At 35.8% G+C, this 22,418-nt stretch overlaps 2 long non-coding RNA genes across 4 annotated transcripts; both read right to left on the bottom strand.

Annotated features, from left to right (window-relative positions):
- Nucleotides 1–2,802: 2,802 nt before the first annotated feature.
- Nucleotides 2,803–7,609, bottom strand: LOC122068803. Of its 2 annotated transcripts, XR_006137250.1 has the most exons (6): nt 6,356–7,609; nt 6,180–6,251; nt 4,709–4,846; nt 3,049–3,089; nt 2,920–2,967; nt 2,803–2,818 (listed from the first exon to the last, which is right to left on the bottom strand). It is a non-coding gene; the product is annotated as an uncharacterized LOC122068803 (long non-coding RNA). The 2 variants fall into 2 exon arrangements; XR_006137251.1 differs by lacking the exon at nt 4,709–4,846.
- A 7,606-nt stretch (nt 7,610–15,215) lies between these two features.
- Nucleotides 15,216–22,418, bottom strand: LOC122068800. 2 transcript variants are annotated; one of them, XR_006137248.1, is made up of 5 exons: nt 22,206–22,418; nt 21,988–22,098; nt 21,754–21,828; nt 16,467–16,513; nt 15,216–15,799 (listed from the first exon to the last, which is right to left on the bottom strand). It is a non-coding gene; the product is annotated as an uncharacterized LOC122068800 (long non-coding RNA). The 2 variants fall into 2 exon arrangements; XR_006137247.1 differs by having other exon boundaries at nt 21,988–22,418.

Here is a 22,418-nt window from a genome sequence, read left to right as displayed (position 1 = left end):
CATTGCATTTGCTTACTCATACCTCATAGAAGAAACAAAACATTGCAACTACACAACATGAGATGGATGTCTCAATCCCTAATGGTAGTGAGAGATTAAGCAGGGAGATTTGGAGATAAAAGATGAAACTCCTAAAAAAATAAGGTTTCTCAAACATAATTCAAAAGAAACAAAGGCATTTTGTGTTTTGCACCCAAAAAGTTAAATTTCCTGTTTTATTCATAATAAGCTTACAAACCCATCTCTAGGCACTAACATGTTAACCTTGACTTCACTCAATCAGAGTCTTTCTGTCACATACTCACACACAGCTGGAATGGGAAAGCAATTTGGTTAGTATAGTAGACAATCAAGGAACTCTACCACCAATTAAGCAAGCAGGTATCTCCATGGAAATGATACCATCGTTTGTGCTTCAACCTCCAGTAGCTGACATTTAAAAATGACATCATCATTTGTATATGTAACAATAGAAACTCAAGAAGTGGCTATTGTAACTCCTCCAGTAGATGACACTAAAGTGAGCTAAAGTTTCTCCTCCCACCACCCCTACCCCTTAAATTCAAATCTATACCTTGACATATGGATACTGGAGTAGTGAATTCTTTTTAACTGTTTTAAGTGAATTTCTTTGTGAATCTATTGGAACTCTTCCACTCTATTTTTGTGGCATATGGTTTCCTTTCAATTACATTATGGTATCATCTACATTCCCTTCCTTTCATCTTCTCTACTTTCATTTATTTGATTTTTCTCTATAAGTTTTAGCAACTTATTCTTTTTAGAAATTGTTGATATTCTACTTATGATGCACTCAACATAAAGATATTGAACCTTTGATTCTGAATGGCTTATCACCATGTCTGTTTCAATATTCTTTTCTATAAATCTATTTTTGTATGTTAGTTTTGATCATTAACGAATGGTACAAGCAGATTGATGCTAGAACTTGTTTCAATTTTTCTAGGTGGTGGCTTAGATGAAGTAACAATTGGATTAGTAACTACAAAAAAAAAAAAGTTTCTTTTTCTAAGGTAGTTTTTTTCTGCCGCTAAACCTATTAAAAAGCCCTTACTACCTTTAGGGGCAGTTTTTTTAACCGCCGGATAACCCTCACTAAATGTGGTGCCACTATTGCTTTGGGGCGGTTTTTTGTGAAACATTAAAAGCATGCTTACAAGTTTAGCACAACACATTAACTCAATTACCCAATAAAACTAATTAACTCACCAATTTCAGCAAAAACCCAATCTATATCACAAGCCTCTCTTTTTCACATAAAAAAAAGAAGAGGAATAGAAATTTTGAATCAAAGTGAACTCCATATTACATAGAATCTAAAACCTCACTTAAAAATGTTTCGTCAATGTGCATTTGCACGTTTGTTTTTGCTAGTATATATATATATATATAAATATAATATAATATAATATAATTCTGTTACAATAAGATAAACATTTGTTTTTATACAATTTGAATTTGAAATGGATATAACAGAAAGATAAGGTTTGTTGTTGAAAAGTCAAACAAAATTTAAAATTTGAATGATGTAACAAATTCCTTAACATCCCCCCGCAAGTTGAAAATGGTTGCTTGCAAATCTTGAACTTGTCACGTAAGAGTAGAAAACGGCTTGTAGCGTGTTTTGTAAAAATATTAGCCACTTGATCCCGTGTTGAGATGAATTTGACAAGCAATTAACCGTGCACTACTAAATGTCGAACGAAGTGAAAATCAACTTTGATATGTTTAGTATGCGCATAAAATATTGGATTTTCCGTAAGATAAGTTGCACCCAAGTTATCACACCATACACTACAAGAAAAAAGGGTTTTTGGGACGGAAATTATCTGTCCCAAATACTAAAATAGTGTCGCTAATACCTATTAGGGACAGTATAAATTTCCATTCCAAAACTGTCGTTACAACGGCCGTCGCATAATTTAAGAGACGGAAATTTTTTTCCGTCTCTAAGTGGTTAATTGCGACAAATTTTGAGGCGGAAACTAACCGTTGCAAATAGAAACTAAAGCGATGGAAAAATCTGTCACAAATATTGTGTTAGCCAGGTAACTTAGCGACAATATATTTCTGTCTCTATAACTAAAGGATTATTTGCCACCCTTACTTACCGTCGTAAACTATTAAAAAACTATGTCATTGGAGGCAGATAAATGCCGTCTCAAATAAGAAAGTTGTTTATCATTTGAGATAGATTTTTACTGTCCTTAATAGTTTCCTCCTCATAGAGACAGATAACTGCCGTCTCAAATAAGAAAGGTGTTTATCATTTGAGACAGATTTTTATTGTCCTTAATAGTTTCCTCCTTATAGAGACAGATTACTTCCGTCTCAATTAGTAAAAGCTTTTTAAATACTTTATCATTTGGGACAAATTTTTTCTGTCTTGAATAATGTCCACCTTATAAAGACATATAATTTCCGTTGCAAATAAGAAAAGTTTTATGCTTTTAGAGACGGAATTTTTCCGTCTCTAAAAATCATGTAGGAAAAAAAAAATTTCATTTTGCTGGCATGCATAATATAATGACCCTGTTCTTACACATTACTAGGTTACACATTACTAGATCTAACCAGACAACAGTTAATAATTATATCATCCAAAAGTATTAACATGAAAGAAATCCATACAAAGACTTAATATTTACATAATCATCAAATAAAACTAATATTTCAGAGAAATTATTCTAAACATACAATCTAAGTGGTTGTCTATGCCCATTCCATCATCAAAGCTCCCCTTGGCAGCAACCTCTTTCCTCCAAACTTTCTTATTGGTTTGTTGCTCTTACCTACGCTGCAAATTGGAACATTTCCACAAATAATTAGCTAATATTTTTGTCATGGTTATTTATAGTGAAGGATGAATAGAATGCTTTTTGCAGACCATCAAATCACCTGATGTGTAATTTGGTTTGAAACTAGAACTATAAGCTCCATTATGGACTGCAACAAAGATAAAAGTTATGTTAGTATTTAAAATAAGTATTTTTGAAAGAGTACAACAGGATGAACTATATGTTTAACCTTCTTTAGTTCTTCACGACTTTGCCTTTCGAAAGGACCTACTGAAAACAAAATGATTCAAACTGATCAAGCACAACACCAGTTGCTGGAAATTCTACTTGACAAAATGGCAAAAGAAAAACCCAAGATATATTAAGTATTAAGTAAATGGAAGAGGGTAGTATAATTTTAAATTTAAATAATCAAAGCAACTGTTCCATATGAAAGTTCAGGCAGAAACGGGTTAACGACAAATTGTAGAAAAAAAATAGATAGTCATAATGTCTTCAAAATCAAATATTTCAATTCAAAATTGGATAGTAAACCTGCACCATGACCCACAACAGAATTACACGTGGTGCCCTATGTGTTTACAAAGGTTCTTCATCCATTTAAAAAAAAAATCTAGCAACATAAGATATAAGAAGTTGAACTGTTTTATGAAGTTATTGGATATGAGCCTTATTAAAGAAAATATTAAAAATGAAATGAGAATAGCAAAAACCCTGATAGTTGGTACTGAATCTGGGTAATGTCAAGAAAAAAAAAACAAAAAATAAAAAATTGTAAACAACATTCAAGTAGCCAATGGAAAGCTCCAAAACGCGATAATAGAAGGAGAGAATCAAAAGGTGATAAAAGTAGAGAATAACACACCATTGCAAGCAAAGTCTTAAGAGGGGAAAGAAAAAGTAAAGAAGAATGAATGAAAGAAAGGATAAATGATTTCAAGGCAATAAATCAATAAGAAACCACATTAGCTTACAATTATTCAATAGGGAACTTTGACACCTCTAAGATGAAGACTCATAGCAACATACGACTCCAACATGACATGCACTCTCCTTGAGTTGAACCATTCATGTAAAGCTAGATTACTTCTTAGGAAGTTCTATTAACATAAATAAAAACTCCACTCTTAGCGAGCATAGGTATATTAGCAAGGTATTAGAGAAAAGAGTTTCACCATCATTAATTACATGGTTGAGATGAGACAACCAAATCATTTGCATGGAATGAAATAAGAAGCTGTACTCTATATCCAAAGAATTCCTTCATCCTAACTATTGTACCCATCAACTTACTCTCGATCAACTATATATCACTCAACAAAGGAGTTAATTAGAGAGAGAGAGAGAGAGAGAGAGAATTTTAAAATCCATCCCTTGATCAAAATTACAGTTGATGCAGAGTTTTTAAGAATCGGATTCAGCCATGACCAATCCAGATTCTCCCCGATCCAATTCAAGCCAATCCTTTACTGGAAAACCTTGGATACCTGGAAAATGACAATCCAAGGCCTATCCAAATCAGAATCTGCCATGACTGACCATCTAGGTTTTTAAACCTGGGTTAAAGGAAACACTCTTCCCCCATCCCCCCCAAAAATAAATAATAAAGTATCCAATATTATTGAGAATGATTAGGGCCTTATTGTCTATACCTGAAGATCCAAATGCACGTGGGGCATTTGTAATGGGGCAAAGAAAGATACATGGATTTGGATTCATACTTGATAAAAGGAGAGAAGAAACATATAAGTTTAAACTAATTTGCATGACATTATTCATTTGAAACATTCGTTTGTATATATGTCCAATCCATCTTCCCCCCTCCCCACCTTTCCGTACAAAGTGACGAGATCATCAATCAAAGCAAAAGGATATACTGCAAATAGTACCTGGATGACTTCGCATCTTTATACTGTCATTGTCGTATTCATTAGCATCAACACTGGCTCCAAATGACTACCTACAACATTTTTGTAAGCCTGCCCTATTGGATGAACCAAGTACTATGCCCCATAAGACTCTTCCTGCTATAGAAAAAAATTTCATGTCAATCATAGAGGAGGATAAAAATCAGCATTCCCCTAATGTAAGATAAGGACATTGATAATCTGATACAGATCACAAAGATAGCTTCTCTAAAAAGTACTAAAGAAGAAGCAAGAAAACATTGAGTCAACAACTCACGAGTTAACTCAGTTTAAGGGTGATCTGGGTCATCACCTACAAAACCATAATTGATGGACTTGTTTAGGAATAGTTTTCTCTAACTTTATTGCATGTTTATTCATTCCTTTGTAAAAGCTGAGTTTTTATTTTTATTGGCCTTTGCTACTTCTATATTATAATGTAAGGGCTAATTAACCCTCTCCCATCGATTTTTACTATGTAGAAAGTATGCCATTACTGCTCAATACTCTATGAGAGTCAGATTAATAGTTGTGGGATGTAGTTGCTGCCTGATGGGATGCTATGTGGGTCAGTGGGATGCTAATCAAGGCTAGGGTGTGAATCTCAAGTCATATTGTTCTTGTATCTTCACCTTCACTGTTTAATTCCTGCAACAAGTTAGTTCTTAACCTAAGTTCATGTGCATGCTATAAATCTGAAACCTTCATTTTCTTACCTGTTACTATTGACAGTTTAATTCTGATTTCATATTGTTCAATCAGGTTCTACCCTACAATTGTATGATTTCAAATTTTGAATCTGATCTCTTAGCATCTGATTCCTATTGTTACTAGGCTTGCTGGTCTTCTTACTTTTATTCTCTGTTTTCTAGTTTACATCAGTAAATTTTGTTGTCCATAATATCTCAGATTACTCTTCAATCCTATTCTATATTCTATTAACTGTCGCTACTGCATCTGAGTGAGTTTATTTACTGATCAGAAATCACTTAGTTAATTACTAACATCAATTCTTGTTTTTAGAAGTCCTATTTCAAGCAGGATTCTTCTGAAACTCGAGATCAGACCCTTGGTTCAAGTTCAACTTTTAAAATTTTATTCCTATATTTGATTCAAATATGAGATGCAGATTACTGTTTATCACTTATTCTTAATTCTGGTCAATATTCATTCATTGGGCTTCTGGTTTTCAAATGAGTTTCTGAACCTAATCTTTAGGCTTCTAGAAACCCATCTTAATTATAACAACAAAAGAAATATGAACTCATATCTATCAATTTCTGGATTAAAGTCCACGTTATCTCAAATCCTCAACGTATCTTGTAAGTTTAAGCTCGAAAGTATTACACCAATCTTCATCCATTTCCCTTTTAATTGGACATAATCATATCTGTTCAATCAAATCCTATGTAAGAGTTAACACAGAGAAGGCAAAATTCAATGGAAGACTTACAGTGTCTGCAACTCAGAGAGGAATTGTATGTTTCCTGAAAACTGACCTTTCATACCACTGCTTAATATTGTTCTGATATAGAAATTGAAGAAGGGGAAGAGAAGTATCAAGAATTTTCACAAAAGTTGAAATCAAAGTATCTAGATAGAAAAATAATAAATTTAGTAATGACTTACATGGAGAACACTCGAGAACTAGAACACTTAATCCCATCCCAACCATCCCCACAAGGATCTGAACACACCCAATTAGTTGGTATATTCTGCCAATCAAAGTTGAGGGTAGACAGAGCATCACCTGCATCAGGAAATTAAAGATATTGGAACTAATCTGATGTCTTTATTAAGATGAAATTAACCAGTGGAACAAGACCTTACCATCCTCAGAATTTGTCACAGCTGCTATAGATGTAATTTGAAAGAGAGAAACTAGTAGCCAAGCGTAGTAGATACTTTGAAGATCCATAGCTGATAAAAAACCCAGCTAGCTATCGAAGCATAGGAAACTACTACTCTTTTGTTATCAATGAAGCCCAACTAATACATTTCTAAACTACTATTCCCTGGCACCCACTGGACTTTGAGAAATCGTTTGGTGTTGAAGGCAACAAAGAAAAAGAAATAAAAGGGGGGAGGGGGGGTTTACTCTTACCTATTATGGACGTCGGTAAATGTTCTGTGCTATAATAACTTTGAGCAACAGTAGCATCTTCTCTTTCAGAGCAGCAGCAACAATGATTGTGTTTAACTAAATCAATAGCAGGAATATATGCCAGGTCTTCAATCCAAGCATCAGCAGCACTGCAGCGCACATTGTTGATTGTCGCCTGGGACTTGCAGCGGTGACTGACGTAGTTGGATGGGCTAAGAACAACAAAGTATAAGGAATCCTTTTCCTAAAATTCAGCAGATCCTCACTCCTCACTCGATCAGATCCTCTATCTTCAGCACCGTGTTCATGAGAAACCGATAACAAAGCTCCGATGACCAGCCGTCAGTCGTCCGTCATTGGGAGAGAAGAAGAGAGGAAGTAAGAGAATGGTTTGGCAAGTTAGGGTTGAAGTTTGAAATGAAGGATTGTGATTTGGGAATGGGCTGAAACTAACAAAGGTCCTCACTCCTCACTCCTCACTCCACACTTCTCACTCAATATATGCTCGTTCTCTGCTCTTTTTGAAATCCCCAAACTTATTTCTAGTTCCCGTGCGCGCAACAGGATTTAAAATAATAAAATTAGTTGCCGACTTCTATTTTTAAATCGGACAACATAAAAACAAGGATGTGTGTTTGAAATCCCAATTTTTCGGACGGTAGAAATTCTGTCTCAAATATATTTAATAAGAGACAGAAAAAAATCGTCTCATATATTAAATTTATTCTGGAAATAGATAGGAAAATATACCTTCCCAAATTTTTGGGACAACAATATGTCCGTCTCCAATAAGGGGTTACAAATTTTAGATTTCCCAAACGTTTTTTTATTTTAAATCTAATTACACACTCTCCAAAAAAATGGGTTCTGAATACTATCCCTACTTACTGCCTTACAATTCAACCAACTTGGCACAATGCTCTTCACATTGTCTTTTAAATGGTTGAGTTATATCATGTCATATTAGATGTCCAGGGTACTTGACATATTAGATGTTCCAACAGACATAACAAAACATGGGACATGTTAACCTAATAAGGCTCTTCAAAATACCTCATGAATTCTAGTTATGAATGAAGACTTTGGAGCTCTTCTTACAGGCATGTGGACATTCGGTATATAGGTGACTAATGTAAATGGATGATTCTAACGGATTTAACGGATCATCCATTTTGCTGCTACCCTGGTTCCATAAGTGTTCACAACCTATGTAATGGCATAATTCACTTCTTCATGGCCAAAAATACCCTCTTAAGTATTAGTATTATCTGAACAATTTGTAGCAAAAAAAAATGGAATAATTAATGTATTGTTGTGCTTAATAAACCTGGATAGCAGCAAAATTCAATCCCTAATCAACAACCTCACATCAACATATTATTCCTATCATAGAATTTTAGAAAAGTAGTTAGAGTACTATAAATGAGCATTCTGTAGATCATTATGTAGAATAAGATCAATATATAGATTGAAGAGGATGACTTTCACTACATGAGAAAGACATAAATGCATAGTTATAACAAGATTCTCATAGACCTGAAATATTTAATTTGGCGTCCATTCTGTTAACAATGTATCAACATCTACAGCTTGATATAGAAAATATCTCAGTCATAACTGTTGTACCAAAAAATCAGTCCCATATGTTTTAGAGATTTGTCACCCAAAAAAGACCAAAAGCACCCAACTATGCTGTTTCAAAGGCATCTGTGGAACATCTCCAGTTTCATCTGGGAAATCCCCCTCAATTTTCCTAATATATCGAAGACTAGATTTAACATTTTCATCATCTATATACACAATTTTAGCTTTTCTATCATCAAAAAATTTCAAAACAAAAGATATTTGGCCTAAGAGTTAAGACCCGTCAACCTTCAACAGCAACTTCAGCCTGCATAGTTTAGATACTAACGTTAGTATATTAATCAATGATTCGCAACTATTCAATGGTAAGTAATTATAAACATTATAATCAACATAAATTCATTTCACCTCGAGCATAAGGCTGACGTGATCACAAGAGTTCAAAATGAATGAGATAAATGACCTTCACGATGTGAAGCATAAGGAATGTCTTTCCGTATGAAATTTTCTCCATAAACATCGTTTTAAAAACTGTAAAACTACTAATATACGATAATTAAATAGCTAGTGTATAAAACGATACCTCTATGTTCTGAGCACTGTCTTGTTGCTTCCCTACCACAATTTGCATTAGCATATTAAGCTGAGATTGCATTGTAGATATTAGCTCTTCATGCTTTGTGTTCTGCTCTCTCAGACATTTCACCTCACTCCGTAACTCGACATTCTCCCGACGAATTTCAGCAATGTCTTGTGATGACTGGCGCCAATCCTTTGGGCTTACCCCTCTTCCCATTAAACGCACCCATCCATGACCTTCAGGGCCCATTACTTTAGTGAAGATATCCTCATGCACATCATTGTCCATCTGTTCTTCTGCTGATTTCTTTTCTAGTTCTGCATCCATTTTTTCCTGCATGAAAATTAAAAAATAAATGAACGAGATAATATGGGTACCACAGTCTCATTTCGAAGATAATTAATTAGGAACTTACCAACCAAACTTAGAAATACACAATCAATATGGAACCAATGAAATGAAATAGAATTGCATTAACCCAAGTATAGACACCAATTTATGCTAGGTGGGCAACTGTTTTCCAAAAATACATAAAAGGGTAAGAATCACACAATGGCCTAGTGACAGCAATACTACACATTGGTCATCCAGTTTAAGCACCAAGGTTTCGCAAACTAGTACATATGTCCATTGATTCGACAAAGGAGTATCTACTAAGTTGCTACTATATTTTCTGGTTGAAGGAGACCTCATCAGGTCCTTATGTTCTGTTTTCTCTAAGGGTTTTGTTTCCATATTGGTCCCCTCATATCGGCACATCAGGTCACCATCTGTGGCTGATATTTGGAGGATTGCATACACATCAAAAACCTCCCTTTGCTACTGGTTTGGTATACAACACAAGATTTACTAATTTCTAATCTTACTTTCTAATGTCACATCCTATTTATATCTCAGCTCCACTCCATCACATTAAGCTGACATTTAGAGGGTATAATCACCACATTAGTACCAAATTTCCATGTGAGTTTAAGCCCCATGTTCAGTTCCTGGGTTTCAAAGCCTTAATGCTGCCTGTGATAGACCAATCTTGATCTGATTTGTTCGCTGCCTCTACGTATATATAGGCCCTGTTTATTTACTGTATTTGCAGAATGAGTTTACCAAATAAAAATTCTAACTCTATCCAAATGATGGAACATTAGTTGTGTAAAAATAAATCATGCGAACAATGAGAGAAAAAGAGATAACAGACATTTAATACAAGAGAATTTTGATAGTGCTTTGGCCAAGTGCCGCCGTCAATTAACCATACTACACCAGTTGAGTGTAAGAGAATGACATTCTTAGGTAAATGTATATCCCTAAGAGTATGAGCAAGGAGCTATTTGAATGCTTTAATTGTTGCTCATTATCCACGGAATATATGAACGCTTCATTTGTTCCATTAATAGCCTAAGTGCAAAAAAAAAAAAAAAAAAAAAAAAAAAAAAACTAAAAGGTTCAATAACCATATCATGTTCTGCTCAACTATGTTGTTTATAGGAGATCCATCCTTCCCAGTATGCGTCACCTTATAAAGCTGCAGTCGAGTGGGAGGCACTCCGTCTGGGTGCTCCTTACGCTAAGCAAAAAATATACTACATATTAAAGCTTGGGTCTTTGAGAGGTAAAAAAATACATACACAAGGCATTCATAAAACATAGTTTAATATGAACAAAACAAACGGACGCAGTACCATATTCCCCATATTACCTTCTTTTCCCGTACTTGTGCAAAGCTTTGTTTCCCTGCTGTGTGGCTCGTACGAAGCTCTTCCCTATTAGTCTTATTACGGGTACACATGGCCTAATATGTATAGAAAACAAACAAATTTTACCACCGGCATTTAACTTTTGTACTTGTCTCAACTGATATACTAAGAATAAGCCCACCTAAAAATTGAGAACATAAAAATAATAGCTTAATATATCATATACCTTAAAGTTGTCAGTATCCCATATATGGAGTAGATCTAACCATTGATCCACCGGAACACGTTTATCACGATTTAGTACTTGTTCTAGGTGGGTGGTATACCGATCATATACATTTTTCTTCATGTCAAACTTAAAATTCCTCCATCGGCCATCCAGTTTTTGTAATGTCCATTTCTTGTCTCCAGCAGCGAGGTCAAATTTATCCTATAAAATAAATAAATAAACCAATACTTAGATATACATTTTAAACATATTGAGATATTTAATTTGGATGTCATATTACCATAATTTGCTTGAATGCTTCCTCTTTGTGTTCCTTTGGAATCTTCCTCCAATCTGCATAGTTGCATGGAATCAATGCAGGAGTCCGTGCAAGTGTCCCAATCCAGGTCATCAACTGGGATGTCTCTTCACCACATGGTATCTCGAACTCATTTCGCAATACTTTCACTTTCTAGCCTTTCGGCACATGAGCAATTTTAAGGCCTCTTGCATATCCTCGCCTCTTTATCGTACTTGGTGCAGAATCTACATGCCAAAGTGACCAGTAATTAAGAAAAAATAATAGAACTAATGCCTTAAAATTATATATGGATTTATTAGACTACATTCATTAACTAACACATGAACTAACCTGAATCCATTCCTTCCATAAAATCATCATAGTCATGGCTGTCTTCCGTCAGCTGTGGATCAGAGGGTCCATCTAGGATACGTTCAGACTGTCGAAAAAAAGATGACTGTTGCGGAATAGGCATAGACTGGCTTTGCAAATCCTCTCAATGGGATACATGATAAGGATCAGACAGGTGGACATGAGGTGAATGTTCAATAGCCACAGGCCGACTCTGCAAATTCTCTCTACGGGGTACATGGTAAGGACTAGACTGTCGGACATTAGATTGTTGTTCAACAACCACAGGTTGGGTATGCAACTCCTCCCTACGAGGTACACTGTTACGTCTAGCATGCATGTTTTTCTTTGTTGACACCTGTGATAAAGAAGTTAAAAGTAAAATCATCAATAACATATAAATGAACAGAATAACATACTGAAGCATATAATTATTTGAAATCTAATATATTATCATTAAATGTTTCTAAATTTCCATACCCGTCATGATAGTTCAATTAAGTATATTGTCATCTGAATTTCCCATTATATTTATGAGTTCGATGGGGGTGTCAACTATCAATCCCTCCATATCAAGCCTTCTCCAACTAATAGTGGCATCACCATCAAATTCCAAACCTCCCTTATGTTGGATAATATCTATTTGGTTCTGTGAGTGTCTCTGATCAAGTTCTTTCGAAGCCTCCCCTTCAATGTCATAAGTATCTCTAACCTTTGTCTTTATGACAACATGCCAATCTGGCTTGAGGGGATTTGGTACATACAACACTTGCTCTGCTTGAGAAGCAAATATAAAAGGATCATCAAGCTCATTTTGACCAGTATGCATTAAATGGTTGAAATTCACTAGGGTGAATCCGTGCTCATCTTTCATTAATCCTTTTTCACTATTAGCCCAATCACACCTAAATAAAAACATACCAAGATTACCGGAGTATTCCAACTCGATCACTTGCTTCAAAACACCATAATAAGTGACTATTCCTTCAATAGGTTTTCTATCTCTACAACTTGAAAAGCTTTGTGTCCATGCCTTTACAAGTACCCTACTATTCTGAGTTTTTCTATTACTTTCACGTGCTTTGGTGTGAAACCTTATCCCATTAATTAAGTAACCCGTATAACTTCTTGCCTCAAACTTAGGACCGCTAGCTAGCGATCTAATATGTTCAGGCACCTCAACCCCACTTCGGCATAATTTCATAATCTAAAAGAAAATTAAACAAAATTAAATTAGAGAATTTTCAATAAATATCTATATATGAAGCTCCAAAATTAATTGAAAGTGTTACACTTACATGCTCATTAAACCATTTGGGAAACTTCCGAGCATGTGAATCCTTAACCTTGCGTGGTTCCGCTCTACGACCTAAATCCCTCATGATTTTCTCGTAATGTTGTCTACAAATTATATAGTTAAAAGGTTACACATTAATGATTTACCATAAACATAAATACTCTAAAAAAAAAATTATGATAGGATACTCACGCACGGTATCTTTTTATGCCGTTATAATTCATTAGAATATATCGATGTGCTTGGATCCTTTCCATCATGTCTAATCGAATCATCTCACACTTTCCTAGAGGCTTACCATAGCTTGGAATTAAAGAGACTGAATCTTCTACTTCTATTGAACCTGTATTCCTAGCCGGGCGATTAAATATTGTTTCTACACCTTCGAAGTATCTAGATAGAAAAATTAGGCACTCATCTACAAGGTAACCTTCTGCTATTGAACCTTCTGGGTGGCTACGATTGCGCATATAGTTTTTGAGTTACTTAAGGAACCTACACATAGTAACATTACGAACAACTGTCATAAAACAATTTAGATGAGAGTGACATCTAATAGCAATGGGTTTTAATTACTGAATAGCAAAATGAACAATAATTACATATACTTATAAACTGTGTGGACTAACCTTTCAATGGGGTACATCCAACGATATTGGACTGGACCAGCCATCCTTGCCTCGAATGCTAAATGTATAATCAAATGCACCATTATATCGAAGAATCCAGGTGGGAATATCCTTTCTAGATTGCAAAGTGTTACAACAATGCTTTCTTCAAGTTTCTTGAAGTCATCCTCTTTACCAACTTTGTCACATATATCCCGAAAAAATTGACATAATTCCATCAAGATTGATCTAACATTCTTAGGTAAAATATTGCGCAAGGCCACTGGTAGAATTTGTTGGATCAGAATATGACAATCATGACTCTTCATTCCTGATATTTTCCGTTCTTTGACTTGCACACACCGTGCAATATTACTAGAATAACTGTCTGGAACCTTGACACTATTTATAAGTGTACAAAATACATCCTTGTCCTTAGTAGACAAACTGTAGCAAGCAGAGGGAATAAACACTTTATTCTTTCCTTCAATAATCTGTGGATGCAAATCTGGTCGTATATGCATATCTTTCAAATCAAGGCGTGCATTCATAGTATCTTTGGTTTTATCTTTAAGATCCAACAATGTGCCGATAATACTGTCACACACATTCTTCTCAATATGCATAACGTCTAAATTATGATGGACTATAAGATCTTTCCAGTAAGGCAAATAAAAAAATATACTCTTTTTCTTCCAGTTTAGTGGGAGCTCGGGCTGTTTCAAACTTCGTTTCCTCTTCCTTCCTTTCTTTCCATCATCATCCCTTCCAAATGGGGGAAATTGAACACCCTCAAGTTTTTCTAACACTTCATACCCAGAAAGTGGCTCCGGCTGACCTCTATGTTCTTCATGGCCATCAAAAGTTCTCTTATCACGCCGAAATCTGTGATCACTGGGAAGGAATCGATGATGGCCCAAATAACAATGTTTTCCCCCATATTTCAGCCAACGAGATGAGGTATCCTCATTGCAATAAGGACAAGCCAATGCACCTTTAGTGCTCCAACCCGATAGGTTTGCATATGCTGGAAAATCATTAATGGTCCATAACAAGCATGCATGTAACTTAAATGTCTCCTTCTTATGTACATCATATGTCTCAACACCATTATGCCACTCTTTTAATTCTTCTATTAAAGGCTGCAAATATATATCTATATTGTTCCCGGGTTGTTTTGGGCCAGGTATAAGCAATGTAAGAATGACGAAGGGTTGCTTCATGCACATCCATGGGGGTAAGTTGTATGGCACCACCATAATAGGCCACGTGCTGTGTGTTAAAGTCATCGTCTTAAACGGATTGAATCCATCACTTGCTAGACCAAGCCTCACATTACGAGGATCCTTACTAAAATCTAGATACCACATATCGAAGTCCTTCCATTCTTTAGAATCAGCTGGGTGTCGTAACCGTTGGTCATCAACACATTGTTCATGATGCCATCGCATACTAGAAGATGTTTTTGTAGACATGTATAACCTTTGCAGCCTTGGGATCAGAGGAAAATGACGCAATATCTTAACAGGGATTTTCTTGCCTTTATTTTCTCTTTTCTCATACTTGATGTGCCACATATTTTGCAAGAGGTGGCAGTGGCTGATTCCTTCCAATACAACATACAGTCATTGCTGCATGCATCAATCTTTACATAATTGAGTCCTAGTTCTTTAATAATCTTCTTTGCTTCGTACAAGGAATTTGGCAATGTATTTGGCTCTGGCAGTGCCTCTTTTAATAAGTCTAGCAACATTGAGAAGGCTTTGTCACTCAAATTGCAGAGACACTTTATATGATATAGCTGAATAAGGAAGGACAACTTAGTAAACTTATTACATCTGGGATATAATTCTTGTTTTGCATCTTCCATTAATCTCTCGAACTTCTCTGCCTCAATATTTTGCCCCATTACAGGCTCACCTGTGGCACGATTCTCAGTTGCTTCAAGTGCATCTCTCCCCCATAACTCATTTAACATGTTCTGTGTGCTATCAAACCTATCACCTTCATCACATACCACATTATGTACATCCGGAGCTGTATTTGAAGTTGAAGCTTCTCCATGGAAACTCCAAATTGTGTAACTCCTTAGAAATCCATTCAATATGAGATCTTCAAACACTTCTTCGCGAGTCTTTAACAATTGATTTATGCACTTCACACATGGGCATAAGATCATTCCCCCTAGATCAACATGACTGAATGCATGATCAAGGAATTTTTTTACTTCCTCCCAATATAATGGGGATGCCCTAAAACATGGTTCCTTCGACCTTGCAATCCAACTTCTAGACATAACTTTAATATGTTACTCGTCCAAATGCTACCAAACCTTCACAATAGTACCTATAAATGTAAAGGAAAAAAACGCTTAACCATGAAGCAATAAATATAAATTAACTAGACTTGGTTGAAGTAATAAATATGTACCATTGTAAATAAAAAAAAAAATAATAAGGAAAAAGAGAAATTGGCCTCAACACAATCTGTATTTATGTACTATCAACCCATGGTCAAAATATGTTAAGGCCAACGTAGGTAATTTTATGGGGGTGGGAGTGATGATTGGTAATGTGGAACCGACTTCCCTGACTCACACGTGACTTATCAATAGAAATAAAGTAAGAAGATTGTGCGGTGAAGCTTTATAAATTAAATGTTGAAAGTGCGTTCTATTTTACAAGGTAGTATTGCTTACTTGTATAAACTGAAGGCACTTGATTAAACGAAAACTGTATAACCTTCAATTTTATAAGGATATACAACTTACTTCTCTAAATAGAGGGCACAAATAAAAAAATAAAAAATAATACAAAGAATCACTAGGTCTTATTACCCCCCTTTTAACCACAACAGTAAGTAATGAGAACTGTATAACACAATCTACCACTCTATGATAGGCCACAATAATTCGAAGTTGGTTTTTGGATTCCATATATGACTCAAAAATGCATAATACATAGATCAACATAAGTAAAGGGCAATAAGAATAGGCCAGGATGAGCGAAAATACCGTAGCTTGTTTCTGCAGTTTAGTATCCTCCATATTCTGCCTCATATCTGTATAAAATTGATATGCATCAATACCCTTGTCAAGTAAAAGAAGATCAATTCCAATATAATCAACTCGGATAAATATATTATGCAAATTAGAATAAAGTAATACCAAATTGATTGGAACCATGACAAACAGATTCACCCAATATGCTCTGAAATCGAAGGGAATTGATTGCCTTCGATTTCAACGTAAAATATAAAAGTTATATATGAAAAGTCTAATTACTCAATATGACAAATTTATAAGTAGTGATAACAAAAGTTTCCTTTTAATTGTTTTCAATCTCAATTCCTTTATCTGCCCTTTACTTGCAACCAAATAGAGTCAAAAAGGAAACCCCTTGTTTAAGGAGTTAAAAAAAAAGGGAGGGAGAGAAAAGAAGAACCGATGAATTGATACTGTACATATTAGAAGAAGAAACGGTCTCTTAATCTAAACTAGCATTAATTGCCATCTAAAGTATTCGTTCCAATTTACTCTATCAAACATACTTCTAAACTTCCTTGCAGAGTTCCTTGATGCAATGGTTGTCTCCCTTCTTCCAAAACAATTGTTCAATTAACAAATTCAAATGGTTTTTCTTTTCCGTTTGTTTTTGCCAATGATTTGACTGCTGCCAAAAGACAGATCAATGCATGGGAGGGAACAAAGAAAGGAATGGTTAGGGGTTTAGAGCAGAAATCTATTTGTTAAAATTAACGAAATATCTTGATCTCAACCAAAATAGAAAGGGTAAAAGAGATTTCTGCTTAATAAAAAAAGAATCAAACTTCACATTCAAGACAGAGTTTAACAAAAAGAATTTTGTTTACTACTCATTCTGTATTTTACACTCTTGCTACAGCCACCAATACCACCACAGAACAGAAGATATAATTCTGTTAATATGCATTCCATACGTGTTTCTACTCTGTTTTAGTAGCAGAAATATATTTTTTCCAGTTTTACCATACGACATTTTTTTTGGTACAGAAGCATTCCAAATGAACGAAAACACAGAAATACTAATTTGGAATAAAAACACTGCCATACACAGCCTATGTTGCTGCGAGAGAGATAGTTCCTCACATTCACATACAAACGCTTTAAAATAATTCAATTCCATTCAACTGATTGGGAGGAGGGTTACAACTCTGTGCAAAGTTTTTTCTTTTTTTTAATAATAATAATAAAAGGAACTAGACTTGTACCTAATGTGAACTTCTTAACAAGTAATAAGACTTAAGGCTTTCAGCTGGATAATGTTGCAAGTAACTAGACTTGTACCTAATGTCAGATGGAGGGTTAAATACCTTTAGGTGAGTTGGTTCTCTTGGGGTGTTAGTTTGGAAGAACCTTATGAAATTTCATCAAGATTTTGTGGCATTGACTGCTATTCAGCTGGATAATGTTGCAAGAAGCTGCTTTTGGGAAGATAAAGGGATTTTGGGGGAAAGCTATGAGAGATTTATACCCACCTATATTCACTCACTTATCCTCTAAAGAGGTCTTGGCGATTCTTGTCTTTGATGTTAGGGTGGTGGATCTATCATTTGAACTCTGGTCTATCATTTATACTACTGAATTTAGAAGAAACTTGTTGGATTTTGACCTTACTGTTCCAGCTGAGGAGATGGAAAAATGGTGCAGAAGGTGATTTCTGAGTTAAACATTATGGCAGTTTTTTTTGTCTGACAAAGAATCAGAAATTGGTGATGGGGCATGCATTTTGAAGAGTACAGCTCCTTCCAGGGTCACTTGGTCTTGTCTTTTCAGTCTTAATTCTTGAGCAGTTGAAGAAAATAGGTTTAAGTCTGGTGAGCTGGTGTTATCTATGTTCTAAAGCTGCAGAAACGATTGGGTGGGCCTACCACAGTCCCATATTGGGTTTCCTGACCCAGGTTCCACATCACTCTCCCTCTCATTAAAGGGGCCTTTATTATTGCAAGAAAAGCTCCACTTTGAACGGCATCACTGGATACTCCCCAAATAGACCAGTGACTATTGGTAATTTACAGGAGATGAATTAATGTAGTACTGCATCCTCATCCTCACTGAATATGATTCATCTGTTAGCCTATTGATAACCCCTGCTTTGTAGATTATTAGGAGTGAAAAACTTGTCGAGGACCAGAATCCATAGTCACCACCCAAGGGAACATGATTTCCCTTTAGTTTCCTCAATTTTGTATCAACTCATACTCCATATGCCAAGTGGAAGTAAGTTGCTGATTCATGATGGGTAACACCAAAAGAATGACGAATTTAAATCTTAACTGCTGTGAGCTGTAATAACATAATGACTTGTCTACTTTGAATAGGAATCAAATCTAAATGTGAAAAGGAGAAGTATTTATGCCAGGAGTGCAGTTGGACAAATGCTTGGTTAGGTTTTGCAGCTTAAGTGATCCCAGAACTAGTAGCACTAGTAGAATGAAAGAGAGATCCAACACTTCATTCTCCTACCAAACTCAACACCCAAAACAGAGCAGGTATGATACATATTAGTGAATCTGAAGAATGAAGAGCAAAAAATTAGAAGTCATACTGTGGACTTGAAATTTTTTGATCTCTTGAAAGTGAGGCAGTCAGAGATGTGAGCCCACATCAAGAGATCCCTGAGGATTGCACACCGTTTTCCATATCAGTTTCAGTCAAGAACATGGATTAAGTTATCGAGAACCAAAGAATTCCTCTATGCGGAAGGTTGAGCATAGGGCCAGGGAAGAGTGGAGGATTTTTGGCTGTGGTACCTATGAGATTCAAAGGTTGGCTCCTGCGTTTAAGATTCTGAGAGAGAAGGTGCATACAGAATCATAATTTTGAGAGGAGTATCTATCAAAATCAGCCGTTCGAGTTGAAGTAGATGAAAGCCAGAAGGTCTTCAGAGCTTCATATCTCATTCACAAATCACGGCCCACACACATGAGAACATGAGACAGCCAAAACGAGAACACAAAATGCATAAAAATGTCTTTCAAGAAGGGACCGCGTTCACTTACACTGCCTCTCACAGCCACATGGTTGTAAACAACTCTTTTTTCATTTCATTAAAACACTGGGAGGGCCCAATAAGTCCATTATATATATATATATATATAGTGTCAAGATATGCACCCCACACCACTGTTCACATTAACAGTGTCATGTGAACAGTAACTACGGGTATGTTCACATGAACAATATCATGCTTCAATCTACATCAACTCTCCCCTACTTAAAAGAAATTCAATCTCGAGTTTTAGACATTTGAACAATCACCTTGGTGTGATGAAGGTGAAGCTTCAGTCCATAACATAACTCCGGCAACTATTGGAAACATGGAATGTAATATTTGAGGCGGGGAGTCCTCTTTGAAGAACTTTGGTGGCATGATGAACTCTATGTGCTCAACCTCTGAATCAATAGCAGCCGTGAACGTCATATACTCAAAGTCTATGTATTTGGGAACTTGCCCATCAATGACTTAAGATACATACTCCACTCTTCAAGGACAGTATCAAGCATGTTGATGAATTCTTGTGAAGTATTCTTGACTGCTACCTCATCTATCACCACTTCAGTCATATCTACTTTGATGTCCTGAACATAGACCTTTTATGGGAGGATATCTTTTTTTCACTAAAGATTTGTTGTATTGAGAAGAAATAAAGAATGTACATCCCAATATAAAAGAAAAAAAAGATATCACCACAATCATACAAGAAATAGACTAAGATAAAATTTGACCAGCCCCACCTTCGGCATTGCCATCAGCAGGAAAAGGCCCCCTTAAATCTTAGTCGAAATAAAAATCTATAAGTTCATAAAGCGATATCTTGGACGCTGGTTAGCATCCAAATCCAATTCCATTGAAACCAATCGAGGCCAAGCTTCCACTGGATACGACACTTCAAATCTCGCTGATGATTTTGCCAAAAAATCACCAATCACATTTGCCTCCCGGTAACAATGCGTCACCTTCCAATTTATTGAATTCAGGTAAGATAACAGATTCCTCCATCGTTGTAGAGCAAAACATGGAACTAAACCTTTAGAAAGAAGGATTACCACTGCCGTAGAATCGCATTCAATCCAAAGATGCTGAAAACCATTTATCTCCTTGTTGCTTTCCATCTTCAAAACCTTAGTTGTCAAAGCATCGCATAGCAAGCGGCTTTGTCTGGATAAGCACCTTGGTCGCATAGGCGACACCTTGGCACCTTGTTTGTGCCGCCTTAACTCTTAAATTTGAAAAAATTGAAGGTAAATAATCTCAGCCAGATAGTTATTCATATTGACCCCAAACCACTGTTCATGCAAACAGTCTCACATGAACATGCTATACCTCTAACTTAAGCTAGTTAATTTCCCTTGATCATTTAATGATACTGATGACCATGAGATGGGTTTCTTCCTTCACCATTGAAAGAAAATTCAGTTGTTCAATAGAGAATCTATTTACCCATATTTACACATGGCTAACAAGCAACACCTCCTCCAACTCAACCTATCCAACTAAATAGAGTTAGCCACATGGATTCTCATTTGCACCTATTTCAAATAGGGGGAAAAAAGCACATGATATGAGATAGTGGGAATCTATTTTACAGAGTAACGGGTGGAAGCCTCAATTATCATCTATGATTAAAAAACTGAAAATTCAATCATCATCAAATCTGGCCTAAATATCCCTAAAAACAGGGGGAAATAAAATAGACTGCAGCACATGGGCATGTGCTGCAGTCAGGGAAAATAGTAGACTCCTCTACTTAATTCCTAATTCATACACTCCTAACCCTGTCCCAGTCATTGATCTGTAAATTCTAAGTTTTTTATGCTATTACATGATGCAAACTGTTCCATGATCAGCCATCATAATCATATATTTTTAAACCATTCAATCTTTGGAACTGCAGCACAAATAATGGATCAATTTAATTTCTAATTCAAGCTCTAATATGTTACTCACCGTTGTATTATATGAATTAGTTCTGGATATGGGTATTGAATTCATTCTGAAATTTGGGAAAGCATTAAACGGCCACTTCTGTGGATTCCTCTCATATACCACGCTGCTCATAGGTGTAAAGAAAGATTTAAAAAAAAAAAATAGCAAGAATACTCATCCAAACATATTAAGAAACACTACAATGATCATGGTAAAAGACAGAAACTCCACCATTTCCGTGGATTTCTCTCTTATGCTGATTTAATGGTAAGGGATAGATCAAAATACAAGAAAAATCGTAATAAAGAGAAGTGAGAGAGGAAAATAGCATACCTAACTTAGGGTTTCAGCTTTTGGGAAGAAAGATGATCGAGTTTCTTCAGGGGTTCTTGACAACGGTTGCTCTCACTTCATGGGAAACCAAGGAGTGAAGGAGGAAAGGTTGCACTGTTAGATCTTCGATTTTGAAAAAGCTCGGTTGAAATATGACTGGATTTAATGATAAGGAAAAGATCTAAATACAAGAAAAATCATAATGAAGAGAAGTGAGAGAGGGAAATAGCGTACCTGAGTTTGGGTTTCAGCTTTTGGAAAGGAAGATGATTGATTTTGAGGGAGATTTACAGCGGCTGCTCTCACTTCGTGGGAAACAGGGAGTGAAGGCGGAAAGGCTTTAATCTTAGATTTTGAAAAACTCGGTTGTAATATGAGATTTAATGGTAATGAATAGATCGAAATACAAGAAAAATCATAATAAAGAGAAGTGGGAGAGGAAAATAGCGTACCTGACTTTGGGTTTCAGTTTTGGGAAGGAAGATGATCGGATTTCTTGGAGATTTACAACGGTTGCTCACTGCGTGGGAAACTAGTGAGTGAAGGCGTGAAATATAATGACCCTGTTAGGTCTTTGATTTTGGAAAACCTCGGTTGAAATATGACGAGTAGGTATGCGAGCATCGGCTTTGATTTTGGAAAAGCAGTATGCGAGCAGCGGCGTA

The sequence above is a fragment of the Macadamia integrifolia genome, unplaced genomic scaffold, assembly GCF_013358625.1.
Source record: "Macadamia integrifolia cultivar HAES 741 unplaced genomic scaffold, SCU_Mint_v3 scaffold46, whole genome shotgun sequence".
In the NCBI taxonomy this organism is placed as follows: domain Eukaryota; kingdom Viridiplantae; phylum Streptophyta; class Magnoliopsida; order Proteales; family Proteaceae; genus Macadamia; species Macadamia integrifolia.
Note: the sequence above shows the minus strand (reverse complement) of the source record. Positions and strands in the feature narration are given on the sequence as shown.